This window comes from Chelonoidis abingdonii, chromosome 3 (genome assembly GCF_003597395.2).
Source record: "Chelonoidis abingdonii isolate Lonesome George chromosome 3, CheloAbing_2.0, whole genome shotgun sequence".
Classification (NCBI taxonomy): Eukaryota; Metazoa; Chordata; order Testudines; family Testudinidae; genus Chelonoidis; species Chelonoidis abingdonii.
This window is the reverse complement of record NC_133771.1, coordinates 138,077,785-138,095,116: the sequence shown is the minus strand read 5'-3', so window position 1 is coordinate 138,095,116 and position 17,332 is coordinate 138,077,785. Positions and strand designations below refer to the sequence as shown.

The following is a 17,332-nucleotide window of genomic DNA, read 5'->3' as shown; positions in this document are numbered from 1 at the left end:
AGGAAGCTCAGCTGAAATAGGCAGGGAAGGAGAAGAATCAAGAAAGAATTATGCAGTGAGAGCCAGTGGCAAACAGGATGTTAAGGAGAAGGGGGTAGGCAGTTGTATGAAAAGTGGTAGAGAGGTGGTCCATCTGGACCCATGCCTGAGGTCTTTGCTCATACCTTATTCAAGCAAAACTCTTTTACTGAAGTTTATAGTAGTTGTGCTGCAAAAATGAAGTGAAGTATGGACCTTGGAATCCAATCCTATGTGAATATCCTTCTTGGCATTGTTTTTACAGTCCAGCAGCACAACTTCTTTTATTAAAGACCTGTATGTTATTATCACTTTAAATGAAAGGTCTCACCCTCATTCTTTCTCATTATTTACTGTATAACATCATGAACTCATTTGATATTAATGGAAACCCCATGAGCATTTGTGCTGTAACTGAGCATTAATTAATGTACCATTGTTTAAATACTGATACCTACGCATCCGGTACATGGGAATTCTTGCAAGGGATTCAAAAAGGTCAGTTTATTTTCTTTGGCCTTATGGCTGCAACCCTATACTCGCTGTGGTTGTGTACATTGACTGATGTTAGGATTCCATTTATTTAGTCATCCATAAAGGACAGCGTAATCAGGGTTGCACACTTTTTATGTGAAGCAGAGAGTCTTTGGGCTAAATATTGTGAAGTGCTGAGACCTCGTGCAACTCCTATTGAAACTGATGAAAGCTGCAAGTGCTCAGCACCTCTCAGGATTTGGTTCTTTCTCTGTAGGCAAGAATTTGTCTGGCTCACTCAACATCACCTAAAAAGCTACATTTATAGTGTTCTTATAGGTCAAGCTGAAACCACCAGGGGGCAAATTGCAGTTAAGAAAGCCAACAGCGCTTTCTACAGTGAAAGCTCTTACAAGCCTCAGGGTGGTTTTTTAAACTGAATTCAACAGTTAGATGAGCTTCCATTAACAAAAAACTGGAGATGTCTGCAAATATTTGGTTAAGAAACTGTTTGTAGTGTGTGCATTGTAGAATCATATGCCTGACACTCGTTAAGTTCAAGTCATAATTGCCATTGCAAACCATGTTTTTTAAGGGGCTTATAATATGTCTATTTTGTTCACTGCAAGTTCCCAACCTCGAAGACCTTTTTTTTTTTCCTTTTGCCTCAAAATGAGTTTAAAATCAATGCTGCTGCTCTGAGAGATTGCAAAACATATGGTGGAAAATAAGGGGCCAAGAACTTTTGCTGTCATTAGTCCATATCCTCAGCCCGGTTATGTGGGAGTGAGGGCTGCATGAACCTCTTACACTCAACTATATCCACACCAGGCTGAATGATACTGAGGATGTTCAGGCCCTGTGCAGAAGGGGGCAGAAGTATTCCATCCCCTCTCAGTGAGATTGAGGTAAAAGCTGCTTGTGGGAATGGAGACCTAATATAAAAACATTTGTTGCCCCCCATCAGCCCTCCACAGATCCCTGTCCTTCTCTTTCCCCAGTTAGGAACTATGGAAGTTACTGCAACCCAAGGCAGCAGTGACACCAATGGAGCAGCAACATTATCCTTTGAGTGGAGGGGGTTGGAAGTGTCTTCTGAGCATGGCAAGGTGGGGCTGTCACCTCGTCTTGCTCCTCAATTACCTGAACATGGGATCTTCACCCTGCTGGTATTCTTCTCACTCCGACTGACCGCTCTGTTTCAGAGACTTCAACTGTGATGTGCTTGTGGGTCATTTAGCCCATTCAGGCTTTTGCCCTTGCTGCAACTTAGCTGGGGAGGAACATGCTGCCGACATGGTTCTGCCTCCCCTGACACCTTCCCCCAACAGCCAGGTTGCTGCGTAACACAGAGATGAGCAATTCTTCCGCTCTCTCATTTTCTAGCAGGACAATGGATAGATATTAACTTTCATTAAAGATTATTCACAGGAGAGCAGGATCTTTACTGCTTGTGTTAATCAGAAAACTTAACTAAGTAGGTGGGCCAGGATTTGGCTCAATATATTGCCTTACTGATTAAAGAGGAAGGATGGTTTTAGTGGTTAGAGCACTACTCTGGGGCTCTCAAGATCTGAGCTGAACTCCTATAGCAGAGCAGATTTCTTGGGTGACCTCGGGCAAGTCATTTAATGTCTCTCTGCCTCAGTCCCCTATCCCTAAAATGAGGCTAATACCTTGGATGTTGTATGGAGAAATACATTAAAACTGCAATTACCTTGGATGGATAGATTGTACAGCACCCCTTGCCAGCCTCACAGTCCTTTGTACCGTGGTAAACCCCAGTATACACATATAGGCCTGGTCTACACTACGTGTTTATACCGATTTTAGCAGCATTAAACTGATTTAACACCGCACCTGTCCACACTACGAGGCCCTTTAAATCGATATAAAGGGCTCTTTAAATCGGTTTCTGTACTCCTCCTCAATGAGAGGAGTAGCGCTAAAATCGGTATTGCCATATCGGATTAGGGTTAGTGTGGCCGCAGATCGATGGTATTGGCCTCCGGGCGGTATCCCAGAGTGCACCACTGACCGCTCTGGACAGCTATCTGAACTCTGATGCACTGGCCAGGTAGACAGGAAAAGTCCCGCGAACTTTTGAATTTCATTTCCCGTTTGGCCAGTGCAGAGCTCTGATCAGCACGGGTGACCACGCAGAGCTCATCAGCACAGGTAACAATGCAGTCTCCTGGGAATAGAAAAAGAGCTCCAGCATGGACCGCACGGGAGGTACTGGATCTGATCGCTATAGGGGGAGAGGATTCTGTGCTAACAGAACTCCGTTCCAAAAGACGAAATGAAAAAATATTTGAAAAAATTTCCAAGGCCATGATGGACAAAGGCCACACCAGAGACTCAGTGCAGTGCAGAGTGAAAGTGAAGGAGTTCAGACAAAGCCTACCAGAAAACCAAAGAAGCAAAGAAGGTCTGGGGCAGGGCCAAAAACATGCCGCTTCTACGCTGAGCTGCATGCAATTTTAGGGGGCTGCGCCACCACTACCCCACCCCTGTCCTTGGATTCCGTGGTGGGGGTTGTAATCTCAGCCATGCCTGAGGATTATGCGGATGGGAAGGTGAGGAGGAGGAAGAGGAGGATGAGCTTGCAGAGAGCACACAGCACTCCTGTCAGCCCAACAGCCAGGATCTTTTTCTGACCCAGACGGAATTACCGTCCCAGCCCTCCCAACCACTAGCCAGACAGTGAAGCCATGGAAGCGACCTCTGGTGAGTGTACCTTTGTAAATATAAAACATGGTTTTTAAAAGCAAGCGTTTTTTTAATGATTGATTTTGCCCTGAGGGCTTGGGATGCATTCGCGGCAGTAAAGTTACTGGAAAAGTTTGTTAACATGTCTGGGGATGGAGCGGAAATCCTCCAGGGACATCTCCATGAAGCGCTCCTGGAGGTACTCAAAAGCCTTTGCAGAAGGTTTCTGGGCAAGGCAGCCTTGTTCCGTCCACCATGGTAGGACACTTTACCACGCCATGCATGTAGCAAGTAATCGGGTATCATTGCATGACAAAGCATAGCTGCGTATGGTCCCGGTGATTGCTGGCATTCAAGAAACATCCGTTCTTTATCTCTCTCTGTTATCCTCAGCAGAGTGATATCGTTCATGGTAACCTGGTTGAAATTCAGGAATTTAATTAAGGGGACAGAGATGGCCTTTTTCCTACAGGGGTGTTTGACTGTTGCTTAAAGAAATCCTTCCTTGCATGTAGCCAAGCAGGGGGAGGGAGGAAGAATAGCGCTGAGCTTTTTGCGTTTGGCTAGCAGGAATCTTCCCAGCTACCAGCCACGTGGGGGGGGAAAGGGGGTGATTAGCAGTGATCTTCCATGATACCAGCCATGCGGTGGGGGAGGGGTAAAGCGATCATCCTAGAGAATTGGAGGGGGGTGGGGGTGCTTCTGCTTCTGCATGTTAACAGGAAAGAAGAATGGACTGTGAAGGCTGCAGAAGCCGAAAGACAATGGCTTACCATGGCCGCATGCAAGCTGAATTCTGATGCCCGGACCTGCGTTCTGTGAGATCTGTAACACCAGAGCCGCAGGCACTCAAATTAAGATGCAAAATGCGACCTTGTAGTGAAATCACATGTGCTGTGTAAGGTGAATAGTGTTGTTCACTGTGAAAGAGTATAACCATTGTTCTGTAAAATGTATCTTTTTAAATACTTCTCTCCCTTTTTTCCCTCCCTCATGCAGCTGCACATTTTTCAAGCCTCCCTACTCCATCCCGAAGGCTAGCTCAGATAAGGCAGAGGAAGAAGAGGACGCGAGATGAAATGTTCTCGGAAATCATGGAAGTAACTCGCAATGAAAGAGCTCATCTGAATGAGTGGAAGGACGTGGTATCAAATTACAGGAAAGATGCCAGTGAACGTGAGGACAGGAGGGACGCTCGAGATGAGAGGTGCAGGAAGATCAGAGGTGTAGGCAGGAAGATCAGCGGTGGCGGATGAAACGCTGGGGCTGCTGCGTGATCAAACTGATATCCTCGACGTCTGGTGGAGCTTCAGGAAGAGCAGCGAGGTCACAGAGTGCCGCTGCAGCCCCTGTGTCACCACCCTTCAGTACTCACCATGTTCCATATCTTCCTCACCCAGACGTGTAAGAATGCGTGGGGAAGGCTTTTTGCACCCGCCCACTCCACCCCCATGGACAGTCCAACCAAAAGGCTGTCATTACATTGAAATGATTTTAGTGGCCTTTTCCTTCCCTCCTATCCTCCTCCCAAACCACACCCGGGCTACCTTGTCAGTTTTCTCCCTCTTTTTATAATGACTTTTTTAATAAAGAATACATGATTTTTAAATGATAGTGACTTTATTTTCCTTAAGCAAGCTGTAATCGAGGGGGAGGGTGGGTTGCTTACAGGGAATGAGTCAATCTTAAAAGGGGGTGGGGTTTCATCAAGGGGAAACAAACACAGCAGTCACACCGTACCCTGGCCCGTGATGAAACTCGTTTTCAAAGCTTCTCTGATGCACCGCTTCCTGGTGTTCTCTTCTAATCGCCTGGTGTCTGGCTGCGCGTAATCAGCGGCCAGGTGATTTGCCTCAGCCTCCCACCCCGCCATAAAGGTCTCCCCCCCTTACTCTCACAGAGATTGTGGAGCACACAGCAAGCAGCAATAACAAAGGGGACATTGGTTTGGCTGAGGTCTGAGCGAGTCAGTAATGTGCGCCAGCGCCTTTAAACGGCCAAATGCACATTCTACCACCATTCTGCACTTGCTCAGCCTGTAGTTGAACAGCTCCTGACCACTGTCCAGGCTGCCTGTGTATGGCTTCATGAGCCATGGCATCAAGGGTAGGCTGGGTCCCCAGGATAACTACAGGCATTTCAACATCCCCAACTGTTATTTTCTGGTCTGGGAAGTAAATTCCTTGCTGCAGCATTTTAAACAGAGCAGTGCTTCTGAAGACGCGAGCGTCATGAACCTTCCTGGCCATCCCACGTGGATGTTGGTGAAACGTCCCTTGTGATCCACCAGTGCTTGCAGCACCATTGAAAAGTACCCCTTGCGGTTTACGTACTGGGTGCCCTGGTGCTCCGGTGCCAAGATAGGGATATGGGTTCCATCTATCGCCCCCCCACAGTTAGGGAATCCATTGCAGCAAAGCCATCCACTATGACCTGCACGTTCCTAGAGTCACAACCTTTTGTAGCAGCAGCTTAGTGATTGCTTTGGCTACTTGCATCACAGCAGCCCCCACAGTAGATTTTCCCACTCCAAATTGATTCCCGACTGACCGGTAGCTGTCTGGCTTGCAAGCTTCCAGAGGGCTATTGCCACTCGCTTCTCCACTGTGAGGGCTGCTCTCATCTTGGTATTATGGCGTTTCAGGGCAGGGGAAAGCAAGTCACAAAGTTCCATGAAAGTACTCTTACACATGTGAAAGTTTTGCAGCCACTGCGAATCGTCCCACACCCGTAAAACTATGCAGTCCCACCAGTCTGTGCTTGTTTCCCGGGCCCAAAATCAGCGTTCAATGGGTAGAACCTGCCCCACTATCAGCAGGAGCTCCAAAGTGCAGGGGCCCGCAGTTAGGGAGAATTCAGTGTCCATGTCCTCATCACTCTTGTCGCCGCGCTGCCATAGCTGCCGCCTCCTCGCCTGCCTTTGCAGTTCATGGTTCAGCATAGACTGCACGAGAATGCGCGAGGTGTTTAGAACATTCACGATCGCGGTGTTGATCTGAGCAGGGTCCATGCTTGCTGTGCTATGGCGTCTGCACAGTTCCCCCAGGAAAAAAGGCGCGAAATGGTTGTCTGCTGCTTTCACTTAGGGAGGGGTGAGGCTGTACCCAGAGCCACCCATGACAATGATTTTTGCCCATCAGGCACTGGGCTCTCAACCCAGAATTCCAAGGGGCGGGGAGACTGCGGGAACTATGGGATAGCTACCCACAGTGCAACGCTCCAGAAATCGACGCTAGCCTTGGACCACAGACGCACACCGCTGAATTAATGTGCCTACCGTGGCTGCGTGCAATCGGCTTTATACTATGTCTTTTATAAAACTGGTTTAATTTAAATCGGAATTATCCCGTAGTGTAGACGTACCCATAGAGATCCCTCACCCAGCACCGAAAAGTTGTGCAATGTAACCATTGTTATGACGACATCAGCAACACTACACCATAGCTTTATAAAAACTGGAAGTGAGGCATTACACAGTCAATCAAAGAATCGGCCTTTCCCTACCCCCACTTCAGGCCTAGGCATTGTAGCACAAAGAGACTATTCAGAGGGTCCCACAACCGTAAATATTTAGCTCACCAATATGCAGATGGAGCATATGTATTTCACCAATATTGAGGAAGCCAAATAATGCCATGGTACATGGCTAATTAGAACATGTTTTTACACCACTTGCGTTGCTGTATGACAATCTCTGTGCAGGAACACAGAGAGTACTTGTCTGTACAGTATCCCACTGTGTTGTAGGACTCTCTCACAGCTTAGGACATTGGGCCAAACACATCCTGGTCTAATGCCATAGAATTTAGGTGAGCTACATCAGGAATATATTTGTCTCAGTGAGCTGAATTATAGGTGTTTGCCTTCACACAGAATTTCCCTGTTTGCAGATAAGTATTTTAAGCTTATTACTATCTCAGTGACATTTTGTGCATTTCACATTTGAATTATTCCTGTTGGAGGCATGTATTGTTTGGGAAGATGTTGCAATAATTACTGTGTGAATCATTTGTTGTGGGGAGTGTTGTGGAGGAAGTAGATGGGAACTATTCCAAAAGGTCTCTAATGAGTTCAGTCATCCAGGATCCTGATTTCCATCTCATAAATAATAAACTGTCCTCAATATGCTAATTCAAACTTGGCTTTAAATTGCTCATTTTAATTTTGCAAGGAAAATAATCAAGAGCGAAAAGGTCTGGAAAACGCATATCTGCCCTGTTACTGTGAGAAGGCACTCTGAGGTTGCAGCAGCTCTTCTTATTCAGAACTTTTTAAGTGCTGCACGGTGCTCTTGTGGCTTGTCTGTCTTTGTTTTTAGACCCTAACTTGAAGAGCAAAATATAATTCTAATTCAAGAAAATAGATATGTAATCCCTGCTTCTTAGAGGAAGGGCAGTTATATGGCCTAGTGACCATGCTCTCTAGCCTGCTACGCCATCTCCTGTGATGCGAGACACCCAGTCTCAGTTTCTGGTCCTGATCTCTTGCCTGCCAGGCCAACAGAGTCTAGAAGTGTTGCATAGACAGCAGCGCCAGGATCTGCTTGATTAAGTGCACGTCCAACAGACACTAAGCAAGTCTCATCCAGCCCTGCCCAGAAGCAGCCTTGTAATGAAGAGGGGTGGGGAGTGTTTTGCAAGAGACCTTATTGCATTTGAAAACATTCATAATTTTAAATGTACAATTGCTAGGCAATTAGCACTTTCAGAACTATACATAGGCATTTCTGCTTCAAATAGATAGCTACTCCACTGCACACCAGAGACTACATGTTAGCAGCTATTACAGCAGCAGAAGAGCAGCGTTATAGTTAAGGTTGAGATTATTCCACACTAAAAACTTCCTTTTCAATCATTCACATTTTCTCAAAATAGTCTTGTTTGAGTAGATACAGATTCTGATCTTACATTGCATCATAACCTATAATAGTATCCCAGAACTATGAAATCAAATTATTTTATGTTAGATATATACCAGTAATATATTTAATTTAACTTACGTTTTAGGTGCCTGGTAAATAGGCATGACTGAAAGAGCCTGATTCTAACCTCCAGGCACATGGTTCTGCAAACATAATTGTAGATTTTTGTTTCCAAGACACAAACCACTGAAACACGCCTAACAGGTGACCAAAATTTCTGCCCTGGAGAGAATAAAAGCTTTTTGGGAACATGAATATCCCCTGCCAGGGATCACATAATGCATATGTTTTCTGTGCCTTTAAGGAATAACAAAATGTAAAAATAGAAACCACTCTGAAACAACCCAAGGGCTGCCAAGTGCATTCATTCATTTCTTAAAGTCTCCTTGAAAGATGCCATTATTAACACTGACAATTCTCAGAGGTAGATCCCACACCTCTTCATCATGGATGTCTAGGAAGCTATCCCCATTATTCTGAGGGGGTGGGGAGAAGAGAACACTCCTTCTGAAGCCTTCTTACTATACTTCTTAGGCTGATCTTAAGCTGAAATAAATTATTTCTGCTGTATGCATTAAAGTAGTGCTGTAACTTAAAGCAGTAGAGAGGCACTCTGATAACAGAGGATCTGTTCTTCAAATAGTGAATGGGAGATGTGGAAACGAGCTATGTTTGGTGTAATTACTGGGAGTTACATTTCACCCCAAGCACCAGAAGATCAGAATTCAACTCCTAAATCTTAAATCTAGTTTCATTCACTAATGAGTAGAGGTAAGGATACTGCCTTTCAGAGCCTCCTTGGTTTTGGAGCAGTTTCCATTTTATCTTGTATTCAGCTGAATACCAATAATACTTTTACCCGACCTTTGTGTTTACAGACTAATTCCATAAAGCTATCTTTGGTAAACTGTCTTTGATGAAGATTGAATTAATGGGTCTGATTCACTTTTATACCCATTTTAAGTTTCCTTTATACTGCCAGAGCACTGTAAGGGAGCCCAAGGGCTTTTCTATGAGAGGCCTGGTCTACACTATGCTTTTAAACCAATTTTATCAGCGTTAAACTGATTTAATGCTGTACCCGTCCACACAATGAGGCCCTTGATATCAATATAAAGGGCTCTTTAAATCGGTTTCTGTACTCCTCCCCAACGAGACGAGTAGCCCTAAAATCGGTATTACCATATCAGATTAGTGTTAGTGTGGCCGCAAATTGACGGTATTGGCCTCTGGGCCATATCCCGCAGTGCACCATTGTGACCGCTCTGGACAGCAATCTCAACTCGGATTCACAGGCCAGGTATACAGGAAAAGCCCCGCGAACTTTTGAATTTCATTTCCTGTTTGGCCAGCGTGGAGCTCAGCACAGGTGACCACGCAGAGCTCATCAGCACAGGTAACAATGCAGTCTCCTGAGAATCGAAAAAGAGCTCCAGCATGGACCGCACAGGAGGTACTGGATCTGATCGCTATATGGGGAGAGGATTCTGCGCTAACAGAACTACATTCCAAAAGACGAAATGAAAAAATATTTGAAAAAATTTCCAAGGCTATGATGGAGAAGCCACACCAGGGACTCAGTGCAGTGCAGAGTGAAAGTGAAGGAGCTCAGACAAGCCTACCAGAAAACCAAAGAAGCAAACGGAAGGTCTGGGGCAGGGCCGAAAACATGCCGCTTCTACGCTGAGCTGCATGCAATTCTAGGGGGCTGTGCCATCACTACCCCACCCCTGTTTCTGGATTCTGAGGTGGGGGTGGTAATCTCAGCCGTGCCTGAGGATTCTGTGGATGGGGAAGATGACGAGAAGGAGGAGGAAGAGGAGGACGAGCTTGCAGAGAGCACACAGCACTCTGTTCTCCCCAACAGCCAGGAGCCTTTTCTCATCCAGACAGAATTACCGTCCCAGCCCTCCCAACCCACTAACCCAGACAATGAAGCCATGGAAGCGACCTCTGGTGAGTGTACCTTTGTAAATATAAAACATGGTTTAAAAGCAAGTGTTTTTTAATGATTGATTTGTCCTGAGGTCTTGGGATGCATTCATGGCCAGTACAGTTATTGGAAAAGTTTGTTAACATGTCTGGGGATGGAATGGAAATCCTCCAGGGACATCTCCATGAAGCGCTCCTGGAGGTACTCCAAAAGCCTTTGCAGAAGGTTTCTGGGCAAGGCAGACTTATTCCATCCTCCATGGTAGGACACTTGACCACACCATGTATGTAGCAAGTAATCTGGTATCATTGCATGACAAAGCCTAGCTGCGTATAGTCCCGGTGATTGCTGGCATTCAAGAAACATCCGTTCTTTATCTCACTGTGTTATCCTCAGGAGATTGATATCGTTCATGGTAATCTGGTTGAAATTCAGGAATTTAATTAAGGGGACAGAGATGGCCATTTCTACTGGGCTGTTTGCCTGTTGCTTAAAAGAAATCCTTCCTTGCACATAGCCAAGCAAGGGGAGGGGAATAGCGCTGAGCTTTTTAGTGTTTGGCTATCAGGGATCTTCCCTGCTACCACCCATGCAGTGGGGGGAGGGGTAAAGCGATCATCCCACAGAATTGGAGGTGGGGGTGGCTTCTCCTGCTGCATGTTAACAGGAAAGAAGCATCACTGAACGGGATTTGCTTCGTATTTGGGAAAGGAGAGCACTGTGTATATGAAGGCTGCAGAAGCCAAAAGACAATGCCTTACCATTGCTGCATGCAAGCTGAATTCTGATGCCTGGGCCTACATCTGTGAGATCTGTAACACCAGAGCTGCAGGCACTCAATATTAAGATGCAAAATGCGACCTTGTAGTGAAATCACATGTGCTATGTAAGGTGAATAGTGTTGTTCACTGTGAAAGAGTATAACTATTGTTCTGCAAAATGTATCTTTTTAAATACTTCTCTCCCTTTTTTCCCTCCCTCATGCAGCTGCACATTTTTCAAGTCTCCCTACTCCATCCCGAAGGCTATCTCAGATAAGGCGGAGGAAAAAAAGACGCGAGACGAAATGTTCTCGGAAATCATGGAAGTAACCCGCAATGAAAGAGCTCATCTGAATGAGTGGAAGGACGTGGTATCAAATTACAGGAAAGATGCCAGTGAACGTGAGGACAGGAGGGACCAACGTGAGGATAGGGGACGAACGTGAGAGAGACGCTCGAGATGAGAGGTGGCGGCAGGAAGATCAGAGGTGTAGGCAGGAAGATCAGCGGTGGCGGGATGCAACGCTGGGGCTGCTGCGTGATCAAACTGATATCCTCCGACATCTGGTGGAGCTTCAGGAAGAGCAGCGGGGTCACAGAGTGCCGCTGCAGCCCCTGTGTAACCACCCTCACCCTCACCATGTTCCATATCTTCCTCACCCAGACGTGTAAGAACGCGTGGGGGAAGGCTTCGTGCACCCGCCCACTCCACCCCCGTGGACAGCCCAACCAAAAGGCTGTCATTACATTGAAATGTTTTTAGTGGCCTTTTCCTTCCCTCCTATCCTCCTCCCAAACCACACCCGGGATACCTTGTCAGTTCTCTCCTCTTTTTATAATGACTTTTTAATAAAGAATACATGATTTTTAAACGATAGTGACTTTATTTCCTTAAGCAGCTGTAATCGAAGGGGAGGGTGGGTTGCTTACAGGGAATGAGTCAATCAAGGGGGGGGGGGTCATCAAGGGGAAACAAACACAGCAGTCACACCGTACCCTGGCCCGTGATGAAACTCGTTTTCAAAGCTTCTCTGATGCGCACCGCTTCCTGGTGTGCTCTTCTAATCGCCCTGGTGTCTGGCTGCGCGTAATCAGCGGCCAGGTGATTTGCCTCAGCCTCCCACCCCGCCATAAAGGTCTCCCCTTTACTCTCACAGAGATTGTGGAGCACACAGCAAGCAGCAATAACAAAGGGGACATTGGTTTGGCTGAGGTCTGAGCGAGTCAGTAATGTGCGCCAGCGCGCCTTTAAACGGCCAAATGCACATTCTACCACCATTCTGCACTTGCTCAGCCTGTAGTTGAACAGCTCCTGACTAACTGTCCAGGCTGCCTGTGTATGGCTTCATGAGCCATGGCATCAAGGGGTAGGCTGGGTCCCCCAGGATAACTACAGGCATTTCAACATCCCCAACTGTTATTTTCTGGTCTGGGAAGTAATTCCCTTGCTGCAGCCGTTAAACAGAGTAGTGTTCCTGAAGACGCGAGCGTCATGAACCCTTCCTGGCCATCCCACGTGGATGTTGGTGAAACGTCCCTTGTGATCCACCAGTGCTTGCAGCACCATTGAAAAGTACCCCTTGCGGTTTATGTACTGGGTGCCCTGGTGCTCCGGTGCCAAGATAGGGATATGGGCCCTAGTTAGGGAATCCCCATGCAGCAAAGGCCTCCACTATGACCTGCACATTTCCCAAGAGTCAACAACCTTTCGTAAGCCAGCACTAGTGATTGCTGTGCTACTTGCACTCAACAGCAACCCCCACAGTAGATTTTTCCCACTCCAAATTGATTCCCTGACTGACCGGTAGCTGCTGGCGTGCAAGCTTCCAAAGAGGGCTAATTGCCAACTCCGCTTCGTCCACTGTGAAGGCCGCTCTCATCTTGATATTAATGCGTTTCCAGGACAAGGGAAAGCAAGTCACAAAGTCCATGAAAAGTGCCCTACGCATGCGAATAGTTTCGCAGCCAACTGCGAATCAATCTCACAACACACGCAAAGAACTAGATGGCGGTCCACCAGTCTGGCTTGTTCCTGGGCCCAAAACGGCGTCAGAGCTAGACTGCCCATTACCAGCAGGAATCTCCAAGCGGCAGAGGCCCAGCGTTTGAGAGAATTCTGTTGTCCATGTCCGCATCACTCTCCGTGCCGCGCTGCTGAACTGCGCCTCCTCCCTCGCCTGGTTGCGGCTCCCAGTTCAGCATAAGACGCACAAAATGCGCGTAGTGGTTTACAACGTCCACGATTGCGGTATTTATCTAAGCAGGGTCCAGAAATGCTTGCCATTGTAAAAGGTGCTGCACAGTTCACCCAGGACCCAGGAAAAAAGGCACGAAACGGTTGTCTGCTGCTTTCATGGAGGATGGGGTGAGGCTGTACCCAGAACCACCCGCGACAATGATTTTTGCCCCATCAGGCACTGGGATCTCAACCCATAATTCCAAGGGGCGGGGGAGACTGCAGGAACTATGGGATAGCTACGGGATAGCTACCCACAGTGCAACACTCCAGAAATCGACACTAGCCTCGGACCATAGACACACACCGTCGAATTCATGTGCCTAGTGTGGCCACGTGCACTCGACTTTATACAATCTGTTTTACAAAACCAGTTTATGTAAAATTTGAATAATCCCGTAGTGTAGATGTACCCTGGGAAATTGTTCCAGTATAAGATAAGGTGTGAATTTAAAGCGCTCTAATGATGCTGTTATAAACCCCTATGTACATAATCTTATTTCAATCTGAGAGTCTTTCCAGTTTAGTTGATGGCACTTTGGAAGCAATTTAAGCTAAACCAAAAAAAGCCATTCTTATAAGAGTGTCCATACAAGGCATTATACGGGTGTAACCATAGTTGTTTAACTATATAATTCTGTCAGTATAACTACTCATGTAGACAAGCCCCTAGTGTAAATGAGAACCAGGCCTGCAGGAATTTTTCTTTTATAAACAAAAGCTCTGTTTTTCTATAAACTACCATTTGCCAGCTTATTTATTCTGTGTGAAGGGCAGCTCATTAAACAATGTGCTGTGATCTTATCACCGAGTTAATGTGTGGCAAACAACTTGCATAGACATGGTCAAATGCATTACAAACTACTCTGGCGTTGCATAGGCAAAAGTGGGATAACATTAGCTTTAAATAAATAAATAATCGTCTTAACAGCACAATGAATACCTGCTTCTCTATGGTTACACCCCCCCCAGACGCACTCCAGCCTGGAGCAGACAGGAGATATTGCATCTCCTGGGCCTGTGGGGAGAAGAGGCTGTGTAAGCACAGCTACGAACCAGCCATAGAAATGTGGACATCTAAGAGCAGACTGTACTGTTATGCAGGAGAAGGAGTGTGACAGGCACCCAGGGCCAGCTCCAGGCCGCAGCGCGCCAAGCACGTGCTTGGGGTGGCATGCCGCGGGGGGCACTCTGCCGGTTGCCGGGAGGGCGGCAGGCGGCTCCGGTGGAGCTCCCGCAGGCATGCCTGCGGAGGGTCCGCTGGTCCCGCGGCTCTGGTGGAGCATCCACAGGCACGCCTGCCACAGGTCCACCAGAGCCGCGGGACCACCGGACCCCCCACAGGGAAGCGTGCGGGAGGTCCACCAAAGCCACGGGACTGGCAAGCGTCAGAGCACCCCCCGCGGCATGCCGCCGTGCTTGGGGTGGCGAAATTGCTAGAGCCGGCCCTGCAGGCACCAGAAGCAGTGCTGTGTGAAAGTGAAGGAAATTTGGCAGGCACACCAGAAGCCCAGGGAGACCAATGCAGAGCTGCGGACCTGCCACTTTTACAATAAGCTGCATGTCATACTTGGCGGAGACCCCATCACCACGCTGCAGACCACTGTGGATGTCTCTGAGGTGCCTGAGAGACAGACTCCTGGTGTGAACAGCGAGGACCAGGAGGAGGAGGAAGAGGAGAACAGGGGATGTGTACCCGCCTGAGAGATCTCAATGAAACTTTCGTGGAGATATGCTGCAAGCCCCTCTCAAAGGTTTCTAGGGACTGCAGTCTTATCCTACCACAGAGGAAGAAATGCTTTTCCATGCCAGTGAGTGACAACTTTAGCAAGCACCATTGCAGTGAATGAGCTAGTGGCATATGGCCCAAGTGGCTTTGGGACACTAGCAGCAGCTGTGCTCTCTCTGCCTTTGTAACTCTCAGGAGTGAGATATCATCTAAAACCACCATTGCCTGGGGAAAACAGTGCAAGTATTCAGTGCCATTGCCCTATACTCAAAGTTTCATGCAAGCAAGCAATTCCCTCCTTATTTCTCTCACCCCTGGTGGGCCATACTCACCACGGCTAGTGCTGTGAGTGGTGCTGTGCACAAGCACTCTGAATCGGAAGGGTCAATAAAAATGTCTTCCTTAAAACTGTAGGGAAGGGAGTTTTGAACCTTAACTTTTGATTTCCATTGTGACTATACTGACAATGGTACCTTGGTGTGTTTTATCTGTCGCTGCTGCCATTGCAGCCTGGATGGGTTCCCCTTTCATGCTCACAGAATGGCTGAGCCAAATAAGGAAGAGAAAGAAGACTTAGGATGACAAGTTCAGTGAGATCCTGCAGCCCTGGCTGCATCAGACCATGAGCAAAGGGCCTGGAGGATGATTATTTCAGACTGTATGGAGAAGAAAAGAGAATACAAGAATGGCCCAAGAGCTCCAGCAGGAAAAGAAGAGGGTGGTGCACCAGGACATAATGGTGGTTCTCCAGCAGCATACGCAGATGATGCAGATTGTTGTGGACCTACAAGTTCAACAATCCCTGGCTTGCCTCCATTTGCAGTTCATGGAGAACTCCATTACAGCACCTTCCTCCTCAACATTCCATGTGGTATCAGGGCCTACATCCCTACTCCTACCACTCTTTACCGGGGGATAACAAGGACAACCACAGCTTTGCATACAGCCAGTTGCTCTATGCGTAGCCAAAAATGGACATGTATGTTCTTTCCCATTAAAGTTTTTAATGTATCTGCTTTTAAATTGCAGAGGTTTATGCACTGATTTTGTTACTCAATAAAATTCTATTTTCTGGAAACTTCATGTCTGTTAGGTCACAACACGTGCTGCAGAGTGCCTAGCTGTACTGAAAGCACCAACTTACTTGTTACCGTACAGCAGGGGTTGGCAACCTACAGCACGCGTGCCAAAGGTGGCATGTGAGCTGATTTTTGTTGGCATGCAGGCACGCTGAGCCACTCAGCCCGCTGTTGCTCTGGGGATCCTACTGATGGTCCCTTGCCAGCCGGGGTCCCACTCAGCACCTGCTGCTGGCCTGGGTGAAGGAACCCCAGGCTGGAAGGAGCCAGCGGCTGAAACCCCAGAGTGTGGCAGGCAGAGACGCTCAGCCCATTGCTGAAACCCAGAGCTGAGTGGGCTGACCCGCTCAGCCTGCTGCCTCTCTGGGGTTCCTACTGCTGGCCCCTTGCCACCCAGGGTCCTCGCCGCAGCCCCACTCACCTTGTTTCTGGTTGGAGTTCTAGCGCAGGCCCCCTGCCAGACAGGGTCCAGGCCTCCTACTCAGCCCTATCAGCCGCCAGCTCCACTCACCTCAGCTGCCGATCTGGGGTTCCAGTCAGTTAACAACTGATCACTCAGAAGCCTGTGTGCAGCTTAAAGTATCCAATACGTGCCACCAGACATTGGAAAACTCAGCAAGGAAAAGCAAGGGCAAGGATCACACTAAACTAATAAGATCTGCATTTTAATTTAATTTTAAATAAAGCATCTGAAAGATTTTGGAAACCTTGCTTACTTTCCATATAACAGTAGTTTGGTTATATAAAATAGACTTATAGAGAGACCTTCTAAAAAACGTTAAAATGTATTACCGGCACGCGAAGCGTTAAATTAGAGAGTTTAAATGAATACTTGGCACACCATTGCTGAAAGGTTGCCGACCCCTGTCGTACAGTGTGACAAGTCAAAGGATCAGTTCCAAACACAGTACAATAAACATAAATGTACTGTAAGTACTGCAAAATTAATAGATGCATTGACACCGAGTACCACACAATTCCTAACAGGCCCCAAAATGACAGGGCCAGGTAAAGCAAAGTCCATCACAACGCATTACTGTGGCTCACTGTTAAAGTGCTTTTTCAAGTTCTTCCTGAGCCATATACTCTGCCTTGTGTCTGGGTGTTCAGACTCAGCAGATAACCGCTCCAGCTCCACCTTCCACTTTGGTGGCAACTTTTCCCTCTTTGTCTCACAGATATTATGCAGGACACACCAGGTAGCTATAACCATTGAAGTATTTTTCTCACTGAGATCCAATCTTGTGAGTAAACAATGCCATTGTCCCCCCAAAAGAACATGCAACTGCCCTTCTGCACCTGGTAGCTGAATCTTAGCTTGGGACTGTCAAGGTCACTGGTGTATGGCTCCATGATCCAGGGAGGACAGAGCAAGGGATAGGTTGGGTCCCCCAGCATCACTATTGGCATTTCATCACCAGTGGTAATCTGGTAGTAAGGGGGGGGGAAAGACCCTGCTGCCAGTTTTC

At 47.3% G+C, this 17,332-nt stretch overlaps 1 long non-coding RNA gene across 2 annotated transcripts; it reads left to right on the top strand.

The window, feature by feature from the left end:
• The first annotated feature begins 2,365 nt into the window (after window positions 1–2,365).
• Window positions 2,366–11,694, top strand: LOC142046595 (uncharacterized). Of its 2 annotated transcripts, XR_012655587.1 has the most exons (3): window positions 2,366–2,868; window positions 9,719–10,081; window positions 11,046–11,694. It is a non-coding gene; the product is annotated as an uncharacterized LOC142046595 (long non-coding RNA). The 2 variants fall into 2 exon arrangements; XR_012655586.1 differs by lacking the exon at window positions 2,366–2,868 and having other exon boundaries at window positions 9,483–10,081.
• Window positions 11,695–17,332: the final 5,638 nt, after the last annotated feature.